Genomic DNA, 12,276 nt, shown 5'->3' on the forward strand with positions numbered 1-12,276 from the left:
TCTCTCCAGTAGGCCCTGCCAAATGGCTTCTGTAGATGGCGGCCTGACTTTAAAGAACAAACTGTCGGAAGGCGACAGTTGTGCTACAGATGGATTATTAAAGTAACGATACGTTAAAATGACTGCGACAGATATGAACTTTAATATAAATAAGAACTCGTCGTTCGCAAATACCAACATACTCTTTGCTGGAGCCGAAATTTGATTGGTTTATAGATCTCGAATTGATGTTTAATTCGAAGGGCATACGCTATGGAATGTTGTGCGCTTTCATCTGGTAGGCAGTTTAGTCACTTATTTCATACACACGCTATCTGCCACGTACACGCGTCGATGTTACTACTGAGTGGCGTTTCGCACGGAGAAGGAGTGACCGCAAAAGCGTGCTTTACGTAAATTTCTTCGGCGAGGATGGGATTCGAACCCACGCGTGCAGAGCACATTGGATTAGCAGTCCAACGCCTTAACCACTCGGCCACCTCGTCTGCTGGAGCTACAGTTGTGTCTTTGGCGAGTGCTTGCGGAAAGAAGACATTTGTTGATTCGAAAACACATTCAAAACATGGTACTGGGCCGGTGTTAACGTCTAATGCCAAGCTGCAGTGCGGCCGACCAAGCTCCCACTGGCGAATCGTTTAATGACAGCATCCGTCCATGTGGATATGCGATCGGGTAAAATCATTGGCCCAATTATCTACTGCAGGAATAAGCATTGTATCGACATGCAGTGTCGTCTAATGCGAATGAGAAAGGTGCTGTGCATTCTTTTGCACGACTTACTGCAACGAAACGTACAGCTCGATACGCTACACTGATATTGCTTGCAAGGTTTTGACGTCCCCCCTAGCCCAAGATTGTCCTGCTGTTTGCGATGGAGCTTGGTGTTTGGGCGGCCACTAGCGACGGATGTCTGCAAACTCAAGTCTCTCCAGTAGGCCCTGCCAAATGGCTTCTGTAGATGGCGGCCTGAATTTAAACAACAAACTGTCGGAAGGCGACAGTTGTGCTACAGATGGATTATTAAAGGCACGATACGTTAAAATGACTGCGACAGATATGCACTTAAATATAAATAAGAACTCGTCGTTCGCAAATACCAACATACTCTTTGCTGGAGCCGAAATTTGATTGGTTTATAGATCTCGAATTGATGTTTAATTCGAAGGGCATACGCTATGGAATGTTGTGCGCTTTCATCTGGTGGGCAGTTTAGTCACTTATTTCATACACACGCTATCTGCCACGTACACGCGTCGATGTTACTACTGAGTGGCGTTTCGCACGGAGAAGGAGTGACCGCAAAAGCGTGCTTTACGTAAATTTCTTCGACGAGGATGGGATTCGAAGCCACGCGTGCAGAGCACATTGGATTAGCAGTCCAACGCCTTAACCACTCGGCCACCTCGTCTGCTGGAGCTACAGTTGTGTCTTTGGCGAGTGCTTGCGGAAAGAAGACATTTGTCGATTCGAAAACACATTCAAAACATGGTACTGGGCCGGTGTTAACGTCTAATGCCAAGCTGCAGTGCGGCCGACCAAGCTCCCACTGGCGAATCGTTTAATGACAGCATCCGTCCATGTGGATATGCGATCGGGTAAAATCATTGGCCCAATTATCTACTGCAGGAATAAGCATTGTATCGACATGCAGTGTCGTCTAATGCGAATGAGAAAGGTGCTGTGCATTCTTTTGCACGACTTACTGCAACGAAACGTACAGCTCGATACGCTACACTGATATTGCTTGCAAGGTTTTGACGTCCCCCCTAGCCCAAGATTGTCCTGCTGTTTGCGATGGAGCTTGGTGTTTGGGCGGCCACTAGCGACGGATGTCTGCAAACTCAAGTCTCTCCAGTAGGCCCTGCCAAATGGCTTCTGTAGATGGCGGCCTGACTTTAAAGAACAAACTGTCGGAAGGCGACAGTTGTGCTACAGATGGATTATTAAAGGCACGATACGTTAAAATGACTGCGACAGATATGCACTTAAATATAAATAAGAACTCGTCGTTCGCAAATACCAACATACTCTTTGCTGGAGCCGAAATTTGATTGGTTTATAGATCTCGAATTGATGTTTAATTCGAAGGGCATACGCTATGGAATGTTGTGCGCTTTCATCTGGTGGGCAGTTTAGTCACTTATTTCACACACACGCTATCTGCCACGTACACGCGTCGATGTTACTACTGAGTGGCGTTTCGCACGGAGAAGGAGTGACCGCAAAAGCGTGCTTTACGTAAATTTCTTCGACGAGGATGGGATTCGAACCCACGCGTGCAGAGCACATTGCATTAGCAGTCCAACGCCTTAACCACTCGGCCACCTCGTCTGCTGGAACTACAGTTGTGTCTTTGGCGAGTGCTTGCGGAGAGAAGACATTTGTCGATTCGAAAACACATTCAAAACATGGTACTGGGCCGGTGTTAACGTCTAATGCCAAGCTGCAGTGCGGCCGACCAAGCTCCCACTGGCGAATCGTTTAATGACAGCATCCGTCCATGTGGATATGCGATTGGGTAAAATCATTGGCCCAATTATCTACTGCAGGAATAAGCATTGTATCGACATGCAGTGTCGTCTAATGCAAATGAGAAAGGTGCTGTGCATTCTTTTGCACGACTTACTGCAACGAAACGTACAGCTCGATACGCTACACTGATATTGCTTGCAAGGTTTTGACGTCCCCCCTAGCCCAAGATTGTCCTGCTGTTTGCGATGGAGCTTGGTGTTTGGGCGGCCACTAGCGACGGATGTCTGCAAACTCAAGTCTCTCCAGTAGGCCCTGCCAAATGGCTTCTGTAGATGGCGGCCTGACTTTAAAGAACAAACTGTCGGAAGGCGACAGTTGTGCTACAGATGGATTATTAAAGGCACGATACGTTAAAATGACTGCGACAGATATGAACTTAAATATAAATAAGAACTCGTCGTTCGCAAATACCAACATACTCTTTGCTGGAGCCGAAATTTGATTGGTTTATAGATCTCGAATTGATGTTTAATTCGAAGGGCATACGCTATGGAATGTTGTGCGCTTTCATCTGGTAGGCAGTTTTGTCTCTTATTTCATACACACGCTATCTGCCACGTACACGCGTCGATGTTACTACTGAGTGGCGTTTCGCACGGAGAAGGAGTGACCGCAAACGCGTGCTTTACGTAAAATTCTTCGACGAGGATGGGATTCGAACCCACGCGTGCAGAGCACATTGGATTAGCAGTCCAACGCCTTAACCACTCGGCCACCTCGTCTGCTGGAACTACAGTTGTGTCTTTGGCGAGTGCTTGCGGAAAGAAGACATTTGTCGATTCGAAAACACATTCAAAACATGGTACTGGGCCGGTGTTAACGTCTAATGCCAAGCTGCAGTGCGGCCGACCAAGCTCCCACTGGCGAATCGTTTAATGACAGCATCCGTCCATGTGGATATGCGATTGGGTAAAATCATTGGCCCAATTATCTACTGCAGGAATAAGCATTGTATCGACATGCAGTGTCGTCTAATGCAAATGAGAAAGGTGCTGTGCATTCTTTTGCACGACTTACTGCAACGAAACGTACAGCTCGATACGCTACACTGATATTGCTTGCAAGGTTTTGACGTCCCCCCTAGCCCAAGATTGTCCTGCTGTTTGCGATGGAGCTTGGTGTTTGGGCGGCCACTAGCGACGGATGTCTGCAAACTCAAGTCTCTCCAGTAGGCCCTGCCAAATGGCTTCTGTAGATGGCAGCCTGACTTTAAAGAACAAACTGTCGGAAGGCGACAGTTGTGCTACAGATGGATTATTAAAGGCACGATACGTTAAAATGACTGCGACAGATATGAACTTAAATATAAATAAGAACTCGTCGTTCGCAAATACCAACATACTCTTTGCTGGAGCCGAAATTTGATTGGTTTATAGATCTCGAATTGATGTTTAATTCGAAGGGCATACGCTATGGAATGTTGTGCGCTTTCATCTGGTAGGCAGTTTAGTCACTTATTTCATACACACGCTATCTGCCACGTACACGCGTCGATGTTACTACTGAGTGGCGTTTCGCACGGAGAAGGAGTGACCGCAAAAGCGTGCTTTACGTAAATTTCTTCGACGAGGATGGGATTCGAACCCACGCGTGCAGAGCACATTGGATTAGCAGTCCTACGCCTTAACCACTCGGCCACCTCGTCTGCTGGAACTACAGTTGTGTCTTTGGCGAGTGCTTGCAGAAAGAAGACATTTGTCGATTCGAAAACACATTCAAAACATGGTACTGGGCCGGTGTTAACGTCTAATGCCAAGCTGCAGTGCGGCCGACCAAGCTCCCACTGGCGAATCGTTTAATGACAGCATCCGTCCATGTGGATATGCGATCGGGTAAAATCATTGGCCCAATTATCTACTGCAGGAATAAGCATTGTATCGACATGCAGTGTCGTCTAATGCAAATGAGAAAGGTGCTGTGCATTCTTTTGCACGACTTACTGCAACGAAACGTACAGCTCGATACGCTACACTGATATTGCTTGCAAGGTTTTGACGTCCCCCCTAGCCCAAGATTGTCCTGCTGTTTGCGATGGAGCTTGGTGTTTGGGCGGCCACTAGCGACGGATGTCTGCAAACTCAAGTCTCTCCAGTAGGCCCTGATAAATGGCTTCTGTAGATGGCGGCCTGACTTTAAAGAACAAACTGTCGGAAGGCGACAGTTGTGCTACAGATGGATTATTAAAGGCACGATACGTTAAAATGACTGCGACAGATATGCACTTAAATATAAATAAGAACTCGTCGTTCGCAAATACCAACATACTCTTTGCTGGAGCCGAAATTTGATTGGTTTATAGATCTCGAATTGATGTTTAATTCGAAGGGCATACGCTATGGAATGTTGTGCGCTTTCATCTGGTAGGCAGTTTTGTCTCTTATTTCATACACACGCTATCTGCCACGTACACGCGTCGATGTTACTACTGAGTGGCGTTTCGCACGGAGAAGGAGTGACCGCAAACGCGTGCTTTACGTAAAATTCTTCGACGAGGATGGGATTCGAACCCACGCGTGCAGAGCACATTGGATTAGCAGTCCAACGCCTTAACCACTCGGCCACCTCGTCTGCTGGAGCTACAGTTGTGTCTTTGGCGAGTGCTTGCGGAAAGAAGACATTTGTCGATTCGAAAACACATTCAAAACATGGTACTGGGCCGGTGTTAACGTCTAATGCCAAGCTGCAGTGCGGCCGACCAAGCTCCCACTGGCGAATCGTTTAATGACAGCATCCGTCCATGTGGATATGCGATCGGGTAAAATCATTGGCCCAATTATCTACTGCAGGAATAAGCATTGTATCGACATGCAGTGTCGTCTAATGCAAATGAGAAAGGTGCTGTGCATTCTTTTGCACGACTTACTGCAACGAAACGTACAGCTCGATACGCTACACTGATATTGCTTGCAAGGTTTTGACGTCCCCCCTAGCCCAAGATTGTCCTGCTGTTTGCGATGGAGCTTGGTGTTTGGGCGGCCACTAGCGACGGATGTCTGCAAACTCAAGTCTCTCCAGTAGGCCCTGCCAAATGGCTTCTGTAGATGGCGGCCTGACTTTAAAGAACAAACTGTCGGAAGGCGACAGTTGTGCTACAGATGGATTATTAAAGGCACGATACGTTAAAATGACTGCGACAGATATGAACTTAAATATAAATAAGAACTCGTCGTTCGCAAATACCAACATACTCTTTGCTGGAGCCGAAATTTGATTGGTTTATAGATCTCGAATTGATGTTTAATTCGAAGGGCATACGCTATGGAATGTTGTGCGCTTTCATCTGGTAGGCAGTTTAGTCACTTATTTCATACACACGCTATCTGCCACGTACACGCGTCGATGTTACTACTGAGTGGCGTTTCGCACGGAGAAGGAGTGACCGCAAAAGCGTGCTTTACGTAAATTTCTTCGACGAAGATGGGATTCGAACCCACGCGTGCAGAGCACATTGGATTAGCAGTCCAACGCCTTAACCACTCGGCCACCTCGTCTGCTGGAACTACAGTTGTGTCTTTGGCGAGTGCTTGCGGAAAGAAGACATTTGTCGATTCGAAAACACATTCAAAACATGGTACTGGGCCGGTGTTAACGTCTAATGCCAAGCTGCAGTGCGGCCGACCAAGCTCCCACTGGCGAATCGTTTAATGACAGCATCCGTCCATGTGGATATGCGATCGGGTAAAATCATTGGCCCAATTATCTACTGCAGGAATAAGCATTGTATCGACATGCAGTGTCGTCTAATGCAAATGAGAAAGGTGCTGTGCATTCTTTTGCACGACTTACTGCAACGAAACGTACAGCTCGATACGCTACACTGATATTGCTTGCAAGGTTTTGACGTCCCCCCTAGCCCAAGATTGTCCTGCTGTTTGCGATGGAGCTTGGTGTTTGGGCGGCCACTAGCGACGGATGTCTGCAAACTCAAGTCTCTCCAGTAGGCCCTGATAAATGGCTTCTGTAGATGGCGGCCTGACTTTAAAGAACAAACTGTCGGAAGGCGACAGTTGTGCTACAGATGGATTATTAAAGGCACGATACGTTAAAATGACTGCGACAGATATGCACTTAAATATAAATAAGAACTCGTCGTTCGCAAATACCAACATACTCTTTGCTGGAGCCGAAATTTGATTGGTTTATAGATCTCGAATTGATGTTTAATTCGAAGGGCATACGCTATGGAATGTTGTGCGCTTTCATCTGGTAGGCAGTTTTGTCTCTTATTTCATACACACGCTATCAGCCACGTACACGCGTCGATGTTACTACTGAGTGGCGTTTCGCACGGAGAAGGAGTGACCGCAAACGCGTGCTTTACGTAAAATTCTTCGACGAGGATGGGATTCGAACCCACGCGTGCAGAGCACATTGGATTAGCAGTCCAACGCCTTAACCACTCGGCCACCTCGTCTGCTGGAGCTACAGTTGTGTCTTTGGCGAGTGCTTGCGGAAAGAAGACATTTGTCGATTCGAAAACACATTCAAAACATGGTACTGGGCCGGTGTTAACGTCTAATGCCAAGCTGCAGTGCGGCCGACCAAGCTCCCACTGGCGAATCGTTTAATGACAGCATCCGTCCATGTGGATATGCGATCGGGTAAAATCATTGGCCCAATTATCTACTGCAGGAATAAGCATTGTATCGACATGCAGTGTCGTCTAATGCAAATGAGAAAGGTGCTGTGCATTCTTTTGCACGACTTACTGCAACGAAACGTACAGCTCGATACGCTACACTGATATTGCTTGCAAGGTTTTGACGTCCCCCCTAGCCCAAGATTGTCCTGCTGTTTGCGATGGAGCTTGGTGTTTGGGCGGCCACTAGCGACGGATGTCTGCAAACTCAAGTCTCTCCAGTAGGCCCTGCCAAATGGCTTCTGTAGATGGCGGCCTGACTTTAAAGAACAAACTGTCGGAAGGCGACAGTTGTGCTACAGATGGATTATTAAAGGCACGATACGTTAAAATGACTGCGACAGATATGAACTTAAATATAAATAAGAACTCGTCGTTCGCAAATACCAACATACTCTTTGCTGGAGCCGAAATTTGATTGGTTTATAGATCTCGAATTGATGTTTAATTCGAAGGGCATACGCTATGGAATGTTGTGCGCTTTCATCTGGTAGGCAGTTTAGTCACTTATTTCATACACACGCTATCTGCCACGTACACGCGTCGATGTTACTACTGAGTGGCGTTTCGCACGGAGAAGGAGTGACCGCAAAAGCGTGCTTTACGTAAATTTCTTCGACGAGGATGGGATTCGAACCCACGCGTGCAGAGCACATTGGATTAGCAGTCCAACGCCTTAACCACTCGGCCACCTCGTCTGCTGGAACTACAGTTGTGTCTTTGGCGAGTGCTTGCGGAAAGAAGACATTTGTCGATTCGAAAACACATTCAAAACATGGTACTGGGCCGGTGTTAACGTCTAATGCCAAGCTGCAGTGCGGCCGACCAAGCTCCCACTGGCGAATCGTTTAATGACAGCATCCGTCCATGTGGATATGCGATCGGGTAAAATCATTGGCCCAATTATCTACTGCAGGAATAAGCATTGTATCGACATGCAGTGTCGTCTAATGCAAATGAGAAAGGTGCTGTGCATTCTTTTGCACGACTTACTGCAACGAAACGTACAGCTCGATACGCTACACTGATATTGCTTGCAAGGTTTTGACGTCCCCCCTAGCCCAAGATTGTCCTGCTGTTTGCGATGGAGCTTGGTGTTTGGGCGGCCACTAGCGACGGATGTCTGCAAACTCAAGTCTCTCCAGTAGGCCCTGATAAATGGCTTCTGTAGATGGCGGCCTGACTTTAAAGAACAAACTGTCGGAAGGCGACAGTTGTGCTACAGATGGATTATTAAAGGCACGATACGTTAAAATGACTGCGACAGATATGCACTTAAATATAAATAAGAACTCGTCGTTCGCAAATACCAACATACTCTTTGCTGGAGCCGAAATTTGATTGGTTTATAGATCTCGAATTGATGTTTAATTCGAAGGGCATACGCTATGGAATGTTGTGCGCTTTCATCTGGTAGGCAGTTTTGTCTCTTATTTCATACACACGCTATCTGCCACGTACACGCGTCGATGTTACTACTGAGTGGCGTTTCGCACGGAGAAGGAGTGACCGCAAACGCGTGCTTTACGTAAAATTCTTCGACGAGGATGGGATTCGAACCCACGCGTGCAGAGCACATTGGATTAGCTGTCCAACGCCTTAACCACTCGGCCACCTCGTCTGCTGGAGCTACAGTTGTGTCTTTGGCGAGTGCTTGCGGAAAGAAGACATTTGTCGATTCGAAAACACATTCAAAACATGGTACTGGGCCGGTGTTAACGTCTAATGCCAAGCTGCAGTGCGGCCGACCAAGCTCCCACTGGCGAATCGTTTAATGACAGCATCCGTCCATGTGGATATGCGATCGGGTAAAATCATTGGCCCAATTATCTACTGCAGGAATAAGCATTGTATCGACATGCAGTGTCGTCTAATGCAAATGAGAAAGGTGCTGTGCATTCTTTTGCACGACTTACTGCAACGAAACGTACAGCTCGATACGCTACACTGATATTGCTTGCAAGGTTTTGACGTCCCCCCTAGCCCAAGATTGTCCTGCTGTTTGCGATGGAGCTTGGTGTTTGGGCGGCCACTAGCGACGGATGTCTGCAAACTCAAGTCTCTCCAGTAGGCCCTGCCAAATGGCTTCTGTAGATGGCGGCCTGACTTTAAAGAACAAACTGTCGGAAGGCGACAGTTGTGCTACAGATGGATTATTAAAGGCACGATACGTTAAAATGACTGCGACAGATATGCACTTAAATATAAATAAGAACTCGTCGTTCGCAAATACCAACATACTCTTTGCTGGAGCCGAAATTTGATTGGTTTATAGATCTCGAATTGATGTTTAATTCGAAGGGCATACGCTATGGAATGTTGTGCGTTTTCATCTGGTGGGCAGTTTAGTCACTTATTTCATACACACGCTATCTGCCACGTACACGCGTCGATGTTACTACTGAGTGGCGTTTCGCACGGAGAAGGAGTGACCGCAAAAGCGTGCTTTACGTAAATTTCTTCGACGAGGATGGGATTCGAACCCACGCGTGCAGAGCACATTGGATTAGCAGTCCAACGCCTTAACCACTCGGCCACCTCGTCTGCTGGAACTACAGTTGTGTCTTTGGCGAGTGCTTGCGGAAAGAAGACATTTGTCGATTCGAAAACACATTCAAAACATGGTACTGGGCCGGTGTTAACGTCTAATGCCAAGCTGCAGTGCGGCCGACCAAGCTCCCACTGGCGAATCGTTTAATGACAGCATCCGTCCATGTGGATATGCGATTGGGTAAAATCATTGGCCCAATTATCTACTGCAGGAATAAGCATTGTATCGACATGCAGTGTCGTCTAATGCAAATGAGAAAGGTGCTGTGCATTCTTTTGCACGACTTACTGCAACGAAACGTACAGCTCGATACGCTACACTGATATTGCTTGCAAGGTTTTGACGTCCCCCCTAGCCCAAGATTGTCCTGCTGTTTGCGATGGAGCTTGGTGTTTGGGCGGCCACTAGCGACGGATGTCTGCAAACTCAAGTCTCTCCAGTAGGCCCTGCCAAATGGCTTCTGTAGATGGCAGCCTGACTTTCTTTGAACAAACTGTCGGAAGGCGACAGTTGTGCTACAGATGGATTATTAAAGGCACGATACGTTAAAATGACTGCGACAGATATGCACTTAAATATAAATAAGAACTCATCGTTCGCAAATACCAACATACTCTTTGCTGGAGCCGAAATTTGATTGGTTTATAGATCTCGAATTGATGTTTAATTCGAAGGGCATACGCTATGGAATGTTGTGCGCTTTCATCTGGTGGGCAGTTTAGTCACTTATTTCATACACACGCTATCTGCCACGTACACGCGTCGATGTTACTACTGAGTGGCGTTTCGCACGGAGAAGGAGTGACCGCAAAAGCGTGCTTTACGTAAATTTCTTCGACGAGGATGGGATTCGAACCCACGCGTGCAGAGCACATTGGATTAGCAGTCCAACGCCTTAACCACTCGGCCACCTCGTCTGCTGGAACTACAGTTGTGTCTTTGGCGAGTGCTTGCGGAAAGAAGACATTTGTCGATTCGAAAACACATTCAAAACATGGTACTGGGCCGGTGTTAACGTCTAATGCCAAGCTGCAGTGCGGCCGACCAAGCTCCCACTGGCGAATCGTTTAATGACAGCATCCGTCCATGTGGATATGCGATTGGGTAAAATCATTGGCCCAATTATCTACTGCAGGAATAAGCATTGTATCGACATGCAGTGTCGTCTAATGCAAATGAGAAAGGTGCTGTGCATTCTTTTGCACGACTTACTGCAACGAAACGTACAGCTAGATACGCTACACTGATATTGCTTGCAAGGTTTTGACGTCCCCCCTAGCCCAAGATTGTCCTGCTGTTTGCGATGGAGCTTGGTGTTTGGGCGGCCACTAGCGACGGATGTCTGCAAACTCAAGTCTCTCCAGTAGGCCCTGCCAAATGGCTTCTGTAGATGGCAGCCTGACTTTCTTTGAACAAACTGTCGGAAGGCGACAGTTGTGCTACAGATGGATTATTAAAGGCACGATACGTTAAAATGACTGCGACAGATATGCACTTAAATATAAATAAGAACTCATCGTTCGCAAATACCAACATACTCTTTGCTGGAGCCGAAATTTGATTGGTTTATAGATCTCGAATTGATGTTTAATTCGAAGGGCATACGCTATGGAATGTTGTGCGCTTTCATCTGGTGGGCAGTTTAGTCACTTATTTCATACACACGCTATCTGCCACGTACACGCGTCGATGTTACTACTGAGTGGCGTTTCGCACGGAGAAGGAGTGACCGCAAACGCGTGCTTTACGTAAAATTCTTCGACGAGGATGGGATTCGAACCCACGCGTGCAGAGCACATTGGATTAGCTGTCCAACGCCTTAACCACTCGGCCACCTCGTCTGCTGGAGCTACAGTTGTGTCTTTGGCGAGTGCTTGCGGAAAGAAGACATTTGTCGATTCGAAAACACATTCAAAACATGGTACTGGGCCGGTGTTAACGTCTAATGCCAAGCTGCAGTGCGGCCGACCAAGCTCCCACTGGCGAATCGTTTAATGACAGCATCCGTCCATGTGGATATGCGATCGGGTAAAATCATTGGCCCAATTATCTACTGCAGGAATAAGCATTGTATCGACATGCAGTGTCGTCTAATGCAAATGAGAAAGGTGCTGTGCATTCTTTTGCACGACTTACTGCAACGAAACGTACAGCTCGATACGCTACACTGATATTGCTTGCAAGGTTTTGACGTCCCCCCTAGCCCAAGATTGTCCTGCTGTTTGCGATGGAGCTTGGTGTTTGGGCGGCCACTAGCGACGGATGTCTGCAAACTCAAGTCTCTCCAGTAGGCCCTGCCAAATGGCTTCTGTAGATGGCGGCCTGACTTTAAAGAACAAACTGTCGGAAGGCGACAGTTGTGCTACAGATGGATTATTAAAGGCACGATACGTTAAAATGACTGCGACAGATATGCACTTAAATATAAATAAGAACTCATCGTTCGCAAATACCAACATACTCTTTGCTGGAGCCGAAATTTGATTGGTTTATAGATCTCGAATTGATGTTTAATTCGAAGGGCATACGCTATGGAATGTTGTGCGCTTTCATC

General features: G+C 47.1%; 13 non-coding genes across 13 annotated transcripts; all 13 read right to left on the reverse strand.

Moving 5' to 3' along the window:
* Positions 1 to 403: 403 nt before the first annotated feature.
* Positions 404 to 485, reverse strand: Trnas-gcu (transfer RNA serine (anticodon GCU)). The gene has a single exon. It is a non-coding gene; the product is annotated as a tRNA-Ser (tRNA).
* An 841-nt stretch (positions 486 to 1,326) lies between these two features.
* Positions 1,327 to 1,408, reverse strand: Trnas-gcu (transfer RNA serine (anticodon GCU)). Its single transcript has one exon. It is a non-coding gene; the product is annotated as a tRNA-Ser (tRNA).
* Positions 1,409 to 2,249: 841 nt separating this feature from the next.
* Trnas-gcu (transfer RNA serine (anticodon GCU)) lies at positions 2,250 to 2,331 on the reverse strand. Its single transcript has one exon. It is a non-coding gene; the product is annotated as a tRNA-Ser (tRNA).
* Positions 2,332 to 3,172: 841 nt separating this feature from the next.
* On the reverse strand, positions 3,173 to 3,254 carry Trnas-gcu (transfer RNA serine (anticodon GCU)). Its single transcript has one exon. It is a non-coding gene; the product is annotated as a tRNA-Ser (tRNA).
* Positions 3,255 to 4,095: 841 nt separating this feature from the next.
* Positions 4,096 to 4,177, reverse strand: Trnas-gcu (transfer RNA serine (anticodon GCU)). The gene has a single exon. It is a non-coding gene; the product is annotated as a tRNA-Ser (tRNA).
* Positions 4,178 to 5,018: 841 nt separating this feature from the next.
* Positions 5,019 to 5,100, reverse strand: Trnas-gcu (transfer RNA serine (anticodon GCU)). The gene has a single exon. It is a non-coding gene; the product is annotated as a tRNA-Ser (tRNA).
* Positions 5,101 to 5,941: 841 nt separating this feature from the next.
* Positions 5,942 to 6,023, reverse strand: Trnas-gcu (transfer RNA serine (anticodon GCU)). The gene has a single exon. It is a non-coding gene; the product is annotated as a tRNA-Ser (tRNA).
* Positions 6,024 to 6,864: 841 nt separating this feature from the next.
* Trnas-gcu (transfer RNA serine (anticodon GCU)) lies at positions 6,865 to 6,946 on the reverse strand. The gene has a single exon. It is a non-coding gene; the product is annotated as a tRNA-Ser (tRNA).
* Positions 6,947 to 7,787: 841 nt separating this feature from the next.
* On the reverse strand, positions 7,788 to 7,869 carry Trnas-gcu (transfer RNA serine (anticodon GCU)). Its single transcript has one exon. It is a non-coding gene; the product is annotated as a tRNA-Ser (tRNA).
* An 841-nt stretch (positions 7,870 to 8,710) lies between these two features.
* Positions 8,711 to 8,792, reverse strand: Trnas-gcu (transfer RNA serine (anticodon GCU)). Its single transcript has one exon. It is a non-coding gene; the product is annotated as a tRNA-Ser (tRNA).
* An 841-nt stretch (positions 8,793 to 9,633) lies between these two features.
* Positions 9,634 to 9,715, reverse strand: Trnas-gcu (transfer RNA serine (anticodon GCU)). The gene has a single exon. It is a non-coding gene; the product is annotated as a tRNA-Ser (tRNA).
* Positions 9,716 to 10,557: 842 nt separating this feature from the next.
* Positions 10,558 to 10,639, reverse strand: Trnas-gcu (transfer RNA serine (anticodon GCU)). The gene has a single exon. It is a non-coding gene; the product is annotated as a tRNA-Ser (tRNA).
* Positions 10,640 to 11,481: 842 nt separating this feature from the next.
* Trnas-gcu (transfer RNA serine (anticodon GCU)) lies at positions 11,482 to 11,563 on the reverse strand. The gene has a single exon. It is a non-coding gene; the product is annotated as a tRNA-Ser (tRNA).
* Between the last annotated feature and the right edge of the window lie 713 nt (positions 11,564 to 12,276).

The sequence above is a fragment of the Schistocerca serialis genome, chromosome 2 (assembly GCF_023864345.2).
Source record: "Schistocerca serialis cubense isolate TAMUIC-IGC-003099 chromosome 2, iqSchSeri2.2, whole genome shotgun sequence".
NCBI lineage: Eukaryota > Metazoa > Arthropoda > Insecta > Orthoptera > Acrididae > Schistocerca > Schistocerca serialis.